We start from the raw sequence: 17,742 nt of genomic DNA, 5'->3' as shown, positions 1-17,742 counted from the left end.
AGCTAGTTGAACATTTTTGACAGATGACTTTGCGCTGATCAGTTGGATGTTGTTTAAAAAAATGCCAGACTGCACTCTTCCTAGACTCGGATCCCTTTTCAGGGATTGCAGACTGAGCTTTAACCGGATGGCAACGCTGTGCTCCAACAGGTTTTGGCTTTGACACGCGTTTTGGGCCAGATACGGGCCCGGCAGATGGAACCTGTTGCGATGTTGATGCCTGCTGCGGCCCCTCCTCCACCTCCGCTTCTGAACTACTGCCGCCTGCACCCTGTTCCCCCAATGGCTGCCAATCGGGGTCAATAACTGGGTCATCTATTACCTCCTCTTCGAGCTCGTGTGCAACTTCGTCTGTGTCACTGTGTCGGTCGGTGGTATAGCGTTCGTGGCGGGGCAACATAGTCTCATCAGGGTCTGATTGTGGATCTGTACCCTGAGAGGGCAATGTGGTGGTCTGAGTCAAAGGAGCAGCATAGTACTCTGGCTGTGGCTGTGCATCAGTGCACTCCATGTCAGAATATACTTGTAATGGGCATGGCCTGTTAAATGTTTCACTTTCTAAGCCAGGGACGGTATGTGTAAAGAGCTCCATGGAGTGACCCGTTGTGTCGCCTGCTGCATCCTTCTCTCTTGTTGTAGTTTTTGCTGAGGAGGACAAGGAAGCGACTTGTCCCTGACCGTGAACATCCACAAGCGACGCGCTGCTTTTACATTTACCAGTTTCGGAAGAGGAGGCAAAAGAGCTAGAGGCTGAGTCTGCAATGTAAGCCAAAACTTGCTGTTGCTGCTCCGCCTTTAAAAGCGGTTTTCCTACTCCCAGAAAAGAGAGCGTTCGAGGCCTTGTGTAGCCTGACGACGAAACTGGCTCCACAGCTCCAGACTTAGGTGGAATATTTTTATCCCCACGACCACCTGATGCTCCACTACCACTACCATCATTACCAGCTGACAATGAACGCCCACGACGACCTCTTGCACCAGACTTCCTCATTGTTTTAAAATCTTAACCAAAGTAACTTTATTTGTTGCTGTCAAACAACTTACACGGTGAGCTATAACTTCAGTATGATTTCAATATCCCTTAACAGGTTGGTGAGACCACAAGGAAAATCAGGCACAATGTTACACACTCTGTTTTCTGTGGCACAAAATCACAGAGATGACACACACGCAGGACTGTCACTCAAGCACTAATGTCAATATTAATCTCCCACCTAATTTATTTTTTTTTTTTTCTCAGGGAGACTTTAGAAACCAAATAATATTAAAAAAACCAAAAAAAAAATAGCCTTTCTATGGCCCACTGAATGAGAGAGAGAGGTGGCACACCCAGGAGTCAAGACTGGCACACAAGCTGAAAGGGCAATATTACTCTCCCACTGTTTTTTTTTGTATTTTTTGTTTTTTAAGGGAGACTTTAGAAACCCAATAATATTTAAAAAAAAAAAATAAATAGGCTTTCTATGGCCCACTGAATGAGAGGGAGAGAGGTGGCACACCCAGGAGTCAAGACTGGCACACAAGCTGAAAGGGCAATATTACTCTCCCACTGTTTTTTTATGTATTTTTTGTTTTTTAAGGGAGACTTTAGAAACCCAATAATATTTTTTAAAAAAAAATAAATAGGCTTTCTATGGCCCACTGAATGAAAGGGAGAGAGGTGGCACACCCAGGAGTCAAGACTGGCACACAAGCTGAAAGGGCAATATTACTCTCCCACTGTTTTTTTTTGTATTTTTTGTTTTTTAAGGGAGACTTTAGAAACCCAATAATATCTAAAAAAAATAAATAAATAGGCTTTCTATGGCCCACTGAATGAGAGGGAGAGAGGTGGCACACCCAGGAGTCAAGACTGGCACACAAGCTGAAAGGGCAATATTACTCTCCCACTGTTTTTTTAGGTATTTTTTTTTTTTCAGGGAGACTTTAGAAACCAAATAATATTAAAAAAACAAAAAAAAAATAGCCTTTCTATGGCCCACTGAATGAGAGAGAGAGGTGGCACACCCAGGAGTCAAGACTGGCACACAAGCTGAAAGGGCAATATTACTCTCCCACTGTTTTTTTATGTATTTTTTGTTTTTTAAGGGAGACTTTAGAAACCCAATAATATTTAAAAAAAAAAATAAATAGGCTTTCTATGGCCCACTGAATGAGAGGGAGAGAGGTGGCACACCCAGGAGTCAAGCCTGGCACACAAGCTGAAAGGGCAATATTACTCTCCCACTGTTTTTTGTATGTTTTTTTTTTTTTTTTCAGGGAGACTTTAGAAACCAAATAATAAGAAAAAAAATAAATAAATAAATAGGCTTTCTATAGCCCACTGAATGAGAGATAGCACACACAGCAGTGGCACACAAGCCCTGACTGAGGCCAATATTTTTCTCCCACTGATTGATGTAGTGTTTTTGTGTTGAGGTAGATTTTAGAACACAAATCAAGGAAAAAAAAAAAATGCTTTCTATGGCCCACTGAATGAGAGGGAGAGAGGTGGCACACCCAGGAGTCAAGACTGGCACACAAGCTGAAAGGGCAATATTACTCTCCCACTGTTTTTTTATGTATTTTTTTTTTTTTCAGGGAGACTTTAGAAACCAAATAATATTAAAAAAAACAAAAAAAAAAATAGCCTTTCTATGGCCCACTGAATGAGAGAGAGAGGTGGCACACCCAGGAGTCAAGACTGGCACACAAGCTGAAAGGGCAATATTACTCTCCCACTGTTTTTTTAGGTTTTTTTTTTTTTTTCAGGGAGACTTTAGAAACCAAATAATATTAAAAAAAAAATAAAAAAAAATAGGCTTTCTATAGCCCACTGAATGAGAGATAGCACACACAGCAGTGGCACACAAGCCCTGACTGAGGCCAATATTTTTCTACCACTGATTGATGTAGTGTTTTTGTGTTGAGGTAGAATTTAGAACACAAATCACGGAAAAAATAAATAGGCTTTCTATGGCCCACTCAGTGAGAGATGGCACACACAGGGATGGCACTGTAGCAGAAATGCCAATCTTAATCTCCCACAAAAAAAAAAAAAACAGGGACTGTCCTACAATTACTATCTCCCTGCAGTAATCTAAGCCAGGTATGGCAGGCAGCAATAGGAGTGGACTGATGCACAAATTAAATAAAAAGTGTGGACAAACAAAAAAGATAGCTGTGCAGAAAGGAAGGAACAAGAGGATATGTGCTTTGAAAAAAGCAGTTGGTTTCCACAGTGGCGTACACACAGCAATACAGCTATCACGGAGCCTTCTAGGGCAGCCCAATGAGCTACAGCGCTGAGGGGAAAAAAAAAAAAAAATAGCTTCCACAGTCCCTGCACACCGAAGGTGGTGTTGGACAGTGGAAATCGCTGCAGCACAAGCGGTTTGGTGGTTAGTGGACCCTGCCTAACGCTCTCCCTGCTTCTGACGAAGCGGCAGCAACCTGTCCCTAAGCTCAGATCAGCAGCAGTAAGATGGCGGTCGGCGGGAACGCCCCTTTATAGCCCCTGTGACGCCGCAGACAGCAAGCCAATCACTGCAATGCCCTTCTCTAAGATGGTGGGGACCAGGATCTATGTCATCACGCTGCCCACACTCTGCGTTCACCTTCATTGGCTGAGAAATGGCACTTTTCGCGTCATTGAAACGCGACTTTGGCGCGAAAGTCGCGTACCGCATGGCCGACAAGCACAGGGGTCGGATCGGGTTTCATGAGACGCCGACTTAGCCAAAAGTCGGCGACTTTTGAAAATGATCGACCCGTTTCGCTCAACCCTAACAGATACTATTATATTACATCAATAGATTGTCATTATTTTATTTTTAATTGCACTTTGGCATTCGCAGCTTCAATTTATTTTGGGGGGATTCCACTGACTCTCTTTTCCCTAATGAAAGGCTGTTTTATGGCTCCTAATATCATAAACCACTATGAGATTATAGAAAGAATAACCCTCTTGAAACTTTTGTCACTTCACGATAATCGCTACTTCAAGCAACACCAGAAAGAGGCTTGCAAAAGATGGCAAGGGTAAGCATTTATTAATATTTACCCATGCTAAGCATATGATTTGCTAATTCCTTCTGTAAAAGGTCCTGATGCTTTCTTCTAGAGAATTGCAATACATTTTTTATACTATAGAAAGTACGTTATATTCAAGTAATGATAATAAAAATTGCTAACATCTACTTTATATCCATATTGTTTGCTCTATGCTGCTCCTTGCCTGTAGAAATGTTGAGAATGTTTTACTCCCCAGTGTCTTTTTAGAAAGGTGGCCTTTAGGCTACATGTTCTCTGATAGTTCCTGTAGATTATACACAAAGGTCAAGGATCTTGGAACAAAAAAGGAGGAAACACTTGTAGAGGATGAAAGATATCCCCATGAGTGCTTGAAAAAGTTGAAATGTTATCATTTTGACAACTTTGATCGAAACTGGCTAGAAGATGAGTGTTGTCAATAGTTTCATATTAAGACTTAAATGCCATCAAAAGCAGCTGCTGTGGAAATTGCACTTGTTTGCTGATTCATTTTTTGATTGGCGCTGCCAAAAAGGTCGCTGTTCATTTACAGTGCTAACAAGCAAAGTACTCTGCTCATAGAAGCTTGTCAAGTAATTTAGCCAGGATGTTACTTTCCAAGGCAGCATGCTGTGCCTCCTATAGTGGAATCAGACCTCAACAGACTATTATTTATGATCTTTCCTTCTAGTTAACTAGGTCTTATGAGGAAAGGAAATTTCTCAGCAGGAAAAATCATACACATTGAAGTTCAGGTGTCCATACTTTCCAGAAGGTCACACATTTCAATGCATAGGGGACCTGAAAAGTCTTAAAGGAATAAGCTTTTCAGATTTACGTTGAATGAAAAGACATATGAGTTTTTCTAAATAATTATATACATTGCAAGGTATCTTAAAATTTGTACAATGTTCTAAATAAACATATAGAATATATACTGTGTGCACAATTATTAGACAAGTGAGCATTTTGACCATATCAATTTTTTATAAACATTCCAATTCCAGGCTGAATAAACAGGACAGCTTATTGATTTGCAGCAGTTCAGATGATGTCGATTTCTATAATGAGGGAGGATGAAGAATATCAGCACCCTTTGTTAAGGTGAGTAAAATTATTATGCAGCTTGCCTTCCTCAAGCAAAATGGGTCAAAATAATAATTAAATTGACTTTGAAAGGTTCACATTGATAAAAGTCTTACAGAGGGATGAAGCACTATTGAAGCTGCTAATATATTGTGTTGTCATCAAAGAACCATCAAAAGATTTGTTGCAAATAGCAAATAGGGTCACAAAAAATAGGTTGAGAAAATAAGATGCACTTAAACTGCCAAAGTTAGAAGAATCGATTGTGAAGTGACCACAAACCAATTATCATTCAGTGCTGTCACATTCCAGAACTGCAACCACCCTGGAGGGCCCAGAGGTACAAGTTGTTCTCTGCTCAGAAACATGGCGAAGGTAAGAGAGGCTGAGACCCGACCACCACTGAACAAAACAAAGAAGTTTAAATGTCAACACTGTGCCAAGAAATATCTGAAGACAGATTTTTCAAGGTTTTATCTAGTGATGAAATGAAAGTGACTCTTGATGAACTGAATGGATGGTTCCCTGATTGGATCAGTAATGGGCACAAAATTGCACTTCGACTCTGACACTAACAAGGCTTAGGGTGGGTACTACTATGGGCTGCTATTATTAAACATAAGATAGTTGGACCTTTTAGGTTGAAAATGGGCTCAAAATCAACTTCCAAACCTACTGACAGTTTTTACAAGACACTTCCTTTCAGTGGTCGTACAAGAAAAGTATGCATCTTTTAAGAAAACCATGATTTTTATGCAGTATAGTACTCCATTGTATACATCAAAGTATTTCACAAGCCAGTAACAGCTTTAAAAATAAAAGAATAAAGGCATGATCTTCTTTAAATAAGGCAATTCCACAAAATAAATTAAAATAGACTTTTTTACCACCAATTTTTCATGAAAATAATTTTTGAACTGAAATTAGCTCACTAATACTCACTAAAATCGATGTTTATCCCTGTGGGGCTCCTCTTGGTACATTTATGCTTGTGAGTAGCATCTGGAATGTCTCTCTGGAGCATCCAACAGTAGTCTACCATCATTGTAATGCTCCATTTTAACTGGTATCTTCTGTCAATCTCTTTAATGTCCTGGTGGAATTGTTCACCTTCCTCCTCACCCACAGCTCCCAAATTTTTAGGAAAGTAGTCAAGGTGGGAATGGAGTTTGCACTTTCAAACTCAGGCAACCTAAAGCTTGAAATGCTTTCATCATTTGTCCGACAATCTTTTTGTAGTCAGGATCTTTTTCCTAAAAATTTCTACCTCTTCTTTTAGAGGATCTGTTATGGTTTTGACAAATCTATATCTTATCAGCTAATAAGCCTTCAAATGTCTGGTCCGTCGAACACACCCTCCTTCAATTTTGCATCAGAGAGGTTTGGAAACTTGGTGACCAAGTTTTTGAAGAATTCTTCATCTCTTTGAAGTGATTTTACGAATTGCTTCATCAAGCCCAATTTTATGTGGAGAGGTGGTAGAAGAACTTTATAGGGAGGTACCAAAGTTTCATATAGGACATTTTTTTCACCGACTGTGAGCACTCTCAGCTGCCAACTCCTCTTCGTCCAGTGATTCTGTGGGTCACGACTGTCCCACAGACACAGAAAACAAGGATATTTGGTATACCCAGCTTGATTCCCAGTAGGCGCTCACAAGCCACTTTCCCTGCAGGACCCGGAAGGACCCGTGGTCAACTTGGAGCCAGGGTCTCTATGGAGACCATCAGGATAACATGATTGCATAGCATTGTCCTGATGGAAGTGTAAGGAGAGAGACCAGACCTGCATGAAAGGGTCTGCATCCTCTGTTCCCGGGCGGAAGCCTGAGTGGGGCAGACCTTCCCCTGCTGTCTGGGGAAAGCATGAGTGAGATGGATCTTCCTGCTGTTCCAGGAGAGTGGGGAGAGCTAAAGAAGAGCACGCAGCGAAGGAGCAGGAGAAGAGGAAAGCGCACAAACCACAGCAGTCTGGCGGCAGCAAAGAGCAGTACAGAGAGCAGCGCGCAGAGCAGCAAGCAGTGTGCTCTGCTGTCCCCACCTGAGAGTACTGACTTTCATATGGGCCATCTAGAAGGAACCCCATTGCCTTTGGAAACAGCCATGCGGCGCAGAACTGTGCCAGCAGAGAGAGCCGTGCAGAGCAGAGCCATGTGGAGCAGTCTGGCAGAGCCGTGCATGCAGAGCAGAGCAAAGTTGGGTGCTGAAGTAGAGACAAAGGGAGGAGTGCACCTTCCGAGGACAATGTACGCCACGCAGACCAGTGACCACCATAAAGTCAGGTGCCAGACACTCCAGGAAAGTGAGTACCGGTCCCGTGCTGCTTGACAGAGACCTGAGCATGAGCATCAGCTACCCCTGATTGTGCTAGTTAATATCGGCCCAGACACTTGTGATCTAACCTTGCCAGCGTATGTTAGCAGAGCCACACTGGGCTTGTACAGGACAGTGGCCCTCACCGTCAGTTAGCCACTACAGTATATGGACTAAGGGCAGTGGAAGGTACCTTAGACCGTCCACTGTCACCAGAAGAAGGGGTATTGTTGTGTGCTGAACCCCATTAGTAAGGACAGCGCGCCTGCCGTTGCCGGTGCTATAGAGTACGCAGCAGGAGCTGCAGTGATTGGACTTCCTGTAACCCTTGCTACCATATTGTCATTATTTGTACTGTCGTACTTCAGTTTTGCCATTTACACTGTTTAACTCTTTACCTCCCTGCGTGGAGAATTTTCCCTCTAAATAAACCCGTTAACCCTTGCTTTGCCTGTCATCCGTTACTGCATCCCGCGCTCCTGCTTGAACCTTACAGAAGCACGCAGGAAGCATCCTCCCTGCGTGATGCCCCTCTATGTAGCTGTCACTACTGACAGCAGCATCAGAGGGGTTAAATTACCTCGATCTGCGCTAGCACCAATCATGGACGTTGCTACGAGTTGTCAGCTGTCACATACAGCTGAAACAAACATGCGATCGCCACGGCGCTCAGCATGATGCCATGCGATTGTGCCGCCGTACTAGTACTGCTGTTTGTGGGAATACACCTCCCGCAGAGCAGTACTAGTACGGCACATGTTGGGAAGGGGTTAACCGCTGACATGGCTATGTTCTGTTTTGTTTTTTCCTTTTCTTCTTCCAACAGCCATCATTTTTTTTTTTCAAAGCAGGCATTTGAGGGCATGTTTTTTGTGGATCAAGTTGTACTATTAAATGACACAATTTATTTTATCATATGATGTTCAGGAAATCAGGGATTCAAATTACAGAAAAATTGAAAACAAAGTGCAAAGTGCAATTCCTCATTTATTTTATAAAAACATTTACTACTATAACTTTGTGTTAAAAATTTGCTGTCAAGATGATTTTCCTGGCCAGTATTGTTATGGAAATACCAAATATGTATAGCTGTAAGTAGCAAAAAAAAAAAAAAACTACTCTGAATATAATGATATCACATATGTGTATGTTTTAAATATTTTGAATTTATTTTGAATAGGGCAAATGGGAGATGATTTGAAATGTTATATTTGTTTTTATATTTTTGTAGACTTTTTTTTACTTATCACTGTACTTGTTAGACCCACTAGAGTACTTGAACCTCCGACTGTCCAGTTGCTACTGCTACATACAGCATTGTATACCACAGTACTGCTGTATTCAGTAAAAAACACAGCCTCCTATGAACACGAGGTAGAAGCTGGTATTCACAGGAGTACCATCATGACAAGCACGAAGATCTTCAGCAGACCCTTAGCTGTCATTGCAACTTCTCGGCACCACTGCAATTATGTTACTGCAGTGGCGTATCTAGGGGGGGCAGCCGGGGCATGTGCATCAGGTGCAGCTGGCAGGGGGGTGCTGTCGGGCCGCCTAATATGGTGGTCTGCAGTGTCTCCCCCAGCAGCTTCATTCTGCCACCCCCCGGACTGGGAGTCAGCTGTTCTCTGTGCTGACTGTCAAGCTGACAGCTGGCACAGAGAAGCTGCAGCGCGCCAGCTCCCAGTATTCAATTGCATAGCTCCCAACTGTCCCTCATTCTGCGGGACTGTCTTGGTTTTGAGCCTTTGCCCCGCACTCCCACACAGGATGCTCTGCTTCCCGCAGATAGCAGAAGAAGCAGCCAACATGCCAGCTTGTGTAAGGCCATGCCCCTTCCGTATGCAGTGCAGTACAGCTCAGAGACAGAAAGGGAGAGAGAGGGGGCATTTGAGGTACGTAACTGTAGTTAGTAACAGTTGCCAGTGTAAGCAGCAGTGGAGCTAATGCCTGGGTAATCCTCTGTGGAATGAGCGGGGCTGAGCAGGGTGGGATGGAGACTCGTCACAGGCTTCCTCCTCTGTAACTGGCCTCGGCTGCTCAGTGCTGTGATCGCAGAGGGACTATCATCAGTAATCGATGTCACAGTCTACTGAATGCTGGAGGAGGAGGAGGAGCAGCTGCAGCTCCCTGGGAGAGGGCTAATTAATGTGGCTTGTTATTTTTCCCCTCTGGCAGCCTCACCAATAATTCACATGCAATTGAGCCACATTGGGTGCTGCAGCCTTGTATAGCCTGAGATTAAGCTAAGCCTGACACTGCTGGTTGTCATGGCGCTGGACGAGGGTAAGCGTATGTGTGAGGTCAGGAGGTGTTTACAGTGTGGATGTAGCAGAGCCACGTGTGTATGAGGTGAACGGATCGGAGCAGCATGTGAAAGGTGTATGGAGCGGAGTCATGTATGTACGACATGTACGGAGCAGAGCTGCATGTGTACGAGGTGTACGGAGCAGAGCCATGTGTGTACGGAGCGGAGCCATGTGTGTACAAGGTATGAGGAGCAGAGTGTGCAATGTGTATGGAGCAGAGTTGTGTGTGTGTACAAGGTGTGCAAAGCTGCATGTGTACGAGGTGTACGTAGCGGAGCATCATGTGTGGCCATTATACAGTATGGAGCATCATGTGGGGCCATTATACAGTATGGAGTATCATATGGGCCCATTATACTGTATGGAGCATCACGTGGGGCCAGTACACTGTATGCAGCATCATTTGGGGCCATTATACAGTATGGAGCACTATGTGTGGCCATTATACACGGTGGCGCAGTGGATAGCACAGCAGCCTTGCAGCGCTGGAGTCCTGGGTTCAAGCCCCACTAGAGACAACATCTGCAAAGAGTTTGTATGTTCTCTCCGTGTTTGCGTGGGTTTCCTCTGGGTTCTCCAGTTTCCTCCCACATTCCAAAGACATACTGATAGGGAATTTAGATTCTGAGCCCCAACGGGGACAGAGACGATAATATGTGCAACCTGTAAAGCGCTGCGGAATATGTTAGCGCTATATAAAAATAAAAGATTATTATACAGTATGGAGCATCATGTGTGGCCATTATACAGTATGGAGCACTGTGTGGCCCAATTTTTTATTTGTTTATAATTATTGTTTATGAAACATTGTGATCAGCAGTGCTAAATGGGTGTGGTTGGGGCGTGACTAGTTGTGAAATGGGTGTGGTCAGAGGCGTGGCCTAAAATTGGGGGATGATGGGGGCCTGTGTGGGGAATGGGGGAGTGATGAGGGGCTGTGTGGGGAATGGGGGGATCATGAGGGGCTGTGTGGGGGTGATGAGGGGCTGATGGGGAGATGGGGTTGATGAGGGGCTGTGGGGGGTGATGAGGGGCGATGAAAAGAGGGGGGTGATGAGGGGCTCTGTGTGGAAAGAGGGGATTTATTGTGTGGGGAGAATTGGAGTGGAGATGGGGGGATTTAATGAACATTGAGAGCATTAGGGAGAGGAGCTCGTGGGTAAATGGCAAAGTGTGCCAAAATGAACTATTGCCCCGGGTTTCAGAAACCCTAGATACACCTCTGTGTCACTGGGATGCAATGGGCTTACGGATTGACACATCACCATGTCAGCATACTGTAAATGCCACAGTCAGAGATTGGCAGCGGCATTTAACAGGTTAAAGGCTAGAGTCAGATAGTGGCAGAATATCACAACCATCATCTGCCAGGGAATAAGCCCACATCAGCGGCAGGTACCCAGCATATGATGTAATTTATATCATATGTTAGCAATGGGTTGATAAGCTTTTATTACCCTTAATATCTTTCCATACTTTGCTGGGGAATGCTATTGATTGATTTTGATTTATTAAAATATTTATAGAAATAATTATATGAATGCAGTTAAAAGAAAATACCATGTTTTTTAAGAGAACTGTTCATTGGATTCTTTAATAGTATCTCCTCCGATTGGGGCTTCTCCACTGGATCAGTTTTTATTTTTATTTTGCACCCTTCAACAAGCTACACATTCCATGGAGTTTCAACTAACTGGGTGCAATACCATAGATTTACCCAGTTATTTAAAAGGAAAATCAGCATCTTTATTTCTGTGAGGTGTAATATTGGATTAAGATTCCACAGAATGGAAATAAAAATAGGCCAATTTTCTGATGAATGTCGTCAGAACCCCAATGTTCAACAATATATCACTTATCCTGCGGATTGGTAAATATTTGCTTTCACTGGTCAACCCCTTAGGCCATGTGCACACGTTCAGGATTTTTCGCATTTTTTTCGCGTTTTTTCGCTATAAAAACGTGATAAAAACGCGAAAAAAACGCTAACATATGCCTCCTATTATTTACAGGGTATTCCGCATTTTTTGTGCAAATGTTGCGATTTTTTCCGCGAAAAAAATCGCATCGCGGAAAAAAAAGCAACATGTTCATTAAAAATGCGGAATTGCGGGGATTCCGCACACCTAGGAGTCCATTGATCTGCTTACTTCCCGCACGGGGCTGTGCACACCATGCGGGAAGTAAGCAGATTATGTGCGGTTGGTACCCAGGGTGGAGGAGAGGAGACTCTCCTCCACGCACTGGGCACCATATATGTTGTGAACTATTCTTCTTGGCTCCCTCTTGTGGTCACTAGTGGTTTGGCACTTGGATTGTCTTTTCCCAGGTTGGTACTCACCTGGTTCGTTAGGCCTGGGGTGTTGCTATTTAAACTTCCTGGATTCTCAGTCCAGTGCCTGGCATCGTTGTAATCAGTTCATTTCTGTTTGCTCCTGTCTTCAGGTCCTGGTTCTTTGCAAGATAAGCTAAGTCCTGCTTTCTAATTTTTGTTTATTTGCATTGTTCATATTTTTGTCCAGCTTGTACAAAATGTGATTCCTGATATCGCTGGAAGCTCTAGGGGGCTGATATTCTCCCCCCTCACCGTTAGTCGGTTCGGGGGTTCTTGGATATTCAGCGTGGATATTTTGCAGGGTTTTTTGCTGACCATATAAGTCATCTTACTATCTTCTGCTATTAGTCAGTGGGCCTCTCTTTGCTAAAATCTAGTTCATTCTTACGTTTGTCTTTTCTTCTTACCTCACCGTTATTATTTGTTGGGGGCTTGTATTATAACTTTGGGGTCTTTTCTCTGGAGGCAAGAGAGGTCTTATTTTCCCTGATAGGGTTTGTTAGTTCTCCGGCTGGCGCGAGACGTCTAGAATCAACGTAGGCACGTTCCCCGGCTGCTGTTAGTTGTTTGTGCTAGGATCAGGTATATGGTCAGCCTAGTTACCACTTCCCTATGAGCTGGTATTTATGTTTGCAGACTTTGCTGTAATCTCTGAGATCCTCTGCCATTGGGATCATAACAGTATGCCAGGCCAAGTGAATAGTTAATGCATTGCAGAAGCGGGATTAAAAGAAAAGAAGTTCTGAGTTTTTTTTTTTTTCTTCTCTTTCTTCCTTCCCCTTTTTCTCTGAGTGGCTTGAAGCTTTGCTGCAGACATGAATGTTCAGACCTTGATTACTAGTGTGGATCAGCTTGCTGCATGAGTGCAGGGCATTCAGGATTTTGTTGTTAGCAGTCCTATGTCAGAGCCTAAGATACCTATTCCTGAGCTGTTCTCTGGAGATCGATTTAAATTTAGGAATTTTAGGAATAATTGTAAATTGTTTCTATCTTTGAAACCTCGTTCGTCTGGAGATTCAGCTCAGCAAGTTAAAATTGTTATCTCCTTCTTGCATGGCGACCCTCAGGATTGGGCTTTCTCGTTGGCGCCAGGAGATCCGGCATTGGCGGATGTTGATGCGTTTTTCTGGCGCTCGGATTGCTTAATGAGGAGCCTAATCTTGAAATTCAGGCAGAAAAAGCCCTACTGACTATCTCTCAGGGCCAGGATGAAGCTGAAGTGTATTGCCAAAAATTTCGGAAATGGTCCGTGCTTACTCAATGGAATGAATGTGCTCTGGCCGCAAATTTCAGAAATGGCCTTTCTGAAGCCATTAAGAATGTGATGGTGGGTTTCACAATTCCTACAAGTCTGAATGATTCTATGGCGCTGGCTATTCAGATTGATCGGCGGTTGCGGGAGCCCAAATCCGCTAATCCTCTGGCGGTGTTGTCTGAACGGACACCTGTCTCAATACAATGTGATAGAATCCTGACTAGAACCGAACGACATGTCCATAAGACTCAGGGCAGCACCTGAATCCTAGACAGGCTCGTTGGTCATTGTTTTTTTCTCATTTTGACTTTGTGGTCTCGTACCTGCCTGGTTCGAAGAATGTTAAGGCTGATGCTCTTTCTAGGAGCTTTGTGCCTGACTCTCCTGGAGTCTCGGAGCCAGCGGGTATTCTTAAACAGGGAGTAATCGTGTCGGCCATATCTCCTGATTTGCGACGTGTGTTGCAGAGATTTCAGGCTGGTAGACCTGACTCTTGTCCACCCGACAGACTGTTTGTTCCTGATAAGTGGACCAGCAGAGTTATTTCCGAGGTTCATTCCTCGGTGTTGGCAGGGCATCCGGGAATTTTTGGTACCCGAGATTTGGTGGCTAGGTCCTTTTGGTGGCCTTCCTTGTCACGGGATGTGCGGTCATTTGTGCAGTCCTGTGGGACTTGTGCTCGGGCTAAGCCTTGTTGTTCTCGTGCTAGCGGGTTGCTTTTGCCCTTGCCCGTCCCGAAGAGGCCTTGGACACACATTTCCATGGATTTCATTTCTGATCTTCCGGTGTCTCAAGGAATGTCTGTCATCTGGGTGGTGTGTGATCGTTTTTCCAAGATGGTCCATTTGGTGCCCTTGCCTAAGTTGCCTTCCTCTTCCGATCTGGTTCCTTTGTTTTTTCAGAATGTGGTTCGTTTACACGGCATTCCTGAGAATATCGTGTCCGACAGAGGATCCCAGTTTGTGTCCAGATTCTGGCGATCTTTTTGTGCTAAAATGGGCATTGATTTGTCGTTTTCATCTGCCTTTCATCCTCAGACTAATGGCCAAACGGAGCGAACTAATCAGACACTGGAGGCTTATTTGAGATGTTTTGTTTCTGCGGACCAGGATGATTGGGTGACCTTCTTGCCATTGGCTGAGTTTGCCCTTAATAATTGGGCTAGTTCCGCTACTTTGGTTTCGCCATTCTTCTGCAACTCTGGTTTTCATCCTCGTTTCTCCTCGGGTCATGTTGAGTCTTCTGACTGTCCTGGGGTGGATTCCGTGGTGGATAGGTTGCAGCGGATTTGGAATCATGTGGTGGACAACTTGAAGTTGTCACAGGAGAAGGCTCAGCGTTTTGCCAACCGCCGCCGCGGTGTGGGTCCCCGACTTCGTGTTGGGGAATTGGTTTGGTTGTCTTCTCGGTATGTCCCTCTGAAGGTTTCCTCTCCTAAGTTTAAGCCTCGCTTTATTGGTCCTTATAAAATTTTGGAAGTTCTTAACCCGGTTTCTTTTTGTTTGGATCTTCCGGTGTCATTTGCCATTCACAACGTGTTCCATAGGTCTTTGTTGCGGCGGTACGTTGTGCCTGTGGTTCCTGCTGTTGAGCCTCCTGCTCCGGTGTTGGTTGAGGGCGAGTTGGAGTACGTGGTGGAGAAGATCTTGGATTCTCGTCTCTCTAGACGGAGGCTTCAGTATTTGGTCAAATGGAAGGGCTATGGTCAGGAGGATAATTCCTGGGTGATCGCCTCTGATGTTCATGCGGCCGATTTGGTTCGTGCCTTCCACGCTGCTCATCCTGATCGCCCTGGTGGTCTTGGTGAGGGTTCGGTGACCCCTCCTTAAAGGGGGGGTACTGTTGTGAACTATTCTTCTTGGCTCCCTCTTGTGGTCACTAGTGGTTTGGCACTTGGATTGTCTTTTCCCAGGTTGGTACTCACCTGGTTCGTTAGGCCTGGGGTGTTGCTATTTAAACTTCCTGGATTCTCAGTCCAGTGCCTGGCATCGTTGTAATCAGTTCATTTCTGTTTGCTCCTGTCTTCAGGTCCTGGTTCTTTGCAAGATAAGCTAAGTCCTGCTTTCTTATTTTTGTTTATTTGCATTGTTCATATTTTTGTCCAGCTTGTACAAAATGTGATTCCTGATATCGCTGGAAGCTCTAGGGGGCTGATATTCTCCCCCCTCACCGTTAGTCGGTTCGGGGGTTCTTGGATATTCAGCGTGGATATTTTGCAGGGTTTTTTGCTGACCATATAAGTCATCTTACTATCTTCTGCTATTAGTCAGTGGGCCTCTCTTTGCTAAAATCTAGTTCATTCTTACGTTTGTCTTTTCTTCTTACCTCACCGTTATTATTTGTTGGGGGCTTGTATTATAACTTTGGGGTCTTTTGTCTGGAGGCAAGAGAGGTCTTATTTTCCCTGATAGGGTTTGTTAGTTCTCCGGCTGGCGCGAGACGTCTAGAATCAACGTAGGCACGTTCCCCGGCTGCTGTTAGTTGTTTGTGCTAGGATCAGGTATATGGTCAGCCTAGTTACCACTTCCCTATGAGCTGGTATTTATGTTTGCAGACTTTGCTGTAATCTCTGAGATCCTCTGCCATTGGGATCATAACACATATAATTGGTAAAAAAAAAAGAATTAAAATAAAAAATAGTCCTATACTCACCCTCGATGTCTTCCCGCCTCACCGCTGCATGCTGCAGCTTCGGTTCCTATAGCTGCTGTGCGGTGAAGGACCTTCCGATGACGTCACTGTCTTGTGATTGGTCGTGAGCAGTCATGTGACCGCTCACATGACCGCTCACATGACCGCGACGTCATGGAAGGTCCTGCGCGCACACACCAGCTATAGGAAGAGGAACGGACGCCGCTGATGAGATGTCTGGGTGAGTATAACCATTTTTTTAATTTTTTAAATTATTTTTAAACATTCTATCTTTTACTATAGATGCTGCATAAGCTGCATCTATAGTAAAAAGTTGGTCACACTTGTCAAACAGTATGTTTGACAAGTGTGACCAGCCTGTCAGTCAGTTTTCCAAGTGATGCTACAGATCGCTTGGAAAACTTTAGCATTCTGCAAGCTAATTACGCTTGCAGAATGCTAAAAAAAACGCGAAAAAAACGGAAAAAAAACGCAAAAAAAAAAATGCGGATTTCTTGCAGAAAATTTCCGGTTTTCTTCAGGAAATTTCTGCAAGAAATCCGGACGTGTGCACATACCCTTAAACTCACTATCCACTCTGAAAAGACAGCTTCTGTCTTGCTTAGATAAGTGAGATCAGCCAACTCAATGTAGTGTCAGGTTACACCTCCAGAAGTTGACCTTCTCAGAGTGGAGACACCTCCTGGAGGGGGCTCGTTTTCCCTTCCAAGTGTTTACTGACCACAAAAATTTGGTTTATTTGCAGACTGCTCAGCCGCTAATCTCGCGCCAGGCTAGATGGTCCCTGTTCTTCTCCCGGTTCCACTTTACTCTCCATTATCTTTCCGGGGAGAAAAACATCCATGCCGATGCTCTCTCTCGCTCCGTGGTGTCTTCATTAGAGGAGGAGCCTCGGCTAATTGTCCCTTCTGAGAGCCTGAGGACCGTGGCTTGGGTTTTGCTAGAGTCTGTGCCCCCAGGCAAGACTTTTGTGCCATCTAATTTGTGACCGTAGGTTCTCTCTTGGGCTCACTCATCCAGGGTGGGTGGACAGGGACCAAGAGGACATCTGAGCTTCTGGCGAGGACGTACTGGTGGCCGCATATGGCCTGTGATGTCGGGGATTATATTTGGGAGTGTGTCTCCTGCACCAAGAATCAGTCTCCTCGGCAATGGCCCGCTGGGAACCTTTACCCCCTGCCGGTGGCAGACAGGCCCTGGGAGGTGGTCGGGATGGACTTTGTGATGGGCTTACCCAAGTCTCGTAGCTGCACCATTATCTGGGTAGTCACCAACCATTTTTCTAAAATGGTGCACTTGGTGCCGCTTCCACGGTAACCTTCTGCACGGGCCTTGGTTGCATTGTTCATTAAATATGTTTTCCGTCTACATGGCATGCCCAACAAAATTGTCAGTGACCGGGGTTCCAAGTTTGTGTCTCGGTTTTGGAAAGAGCTCTGTCGTTTACTCAGCAATGAGCTGAATCTCACTTTTGCATACCATCTCGAGACAAATGGGTTGGTAGAGAGGGCCATACCTGCGACATTTTGTCTCCACCAGGCAGGATGACTGGGCATCCTTGTTACCTTGGGCGGAATTTGCGTTGACACTTTCCAGCAAAGACAAAATAATAAACAACCTACCCGGATGTGACGTTGACATCCTGGCGCATGAGCACACCGGAAGTGATTTTCCAGCGTCCGGAACCAACTCGATGTGGGAATATGCACAGAGTCTATTTAAGACAAGCAAGGGGACCATGAGCTCAGCAATGCTCGTTTACTATAAGGTTGATGTCGCTAT

Source organism: Ranitomeya variabilis, chromosome 3, assembly GCF_051348905.1.
Source record: "Ranitomeya variabilis isolate aRanVar5 chromosome 3, aRanVar5.hap1, whole genome shotgun sequence".
NCBI lineage: Eukaryota > Metazoa > Chordata > Amphibia > Anura > Dendrobatidae > Ranitomeya > Ranitomeya variabilis.
Note: the sequence above shows the minus strand (reverse complement) of the source record.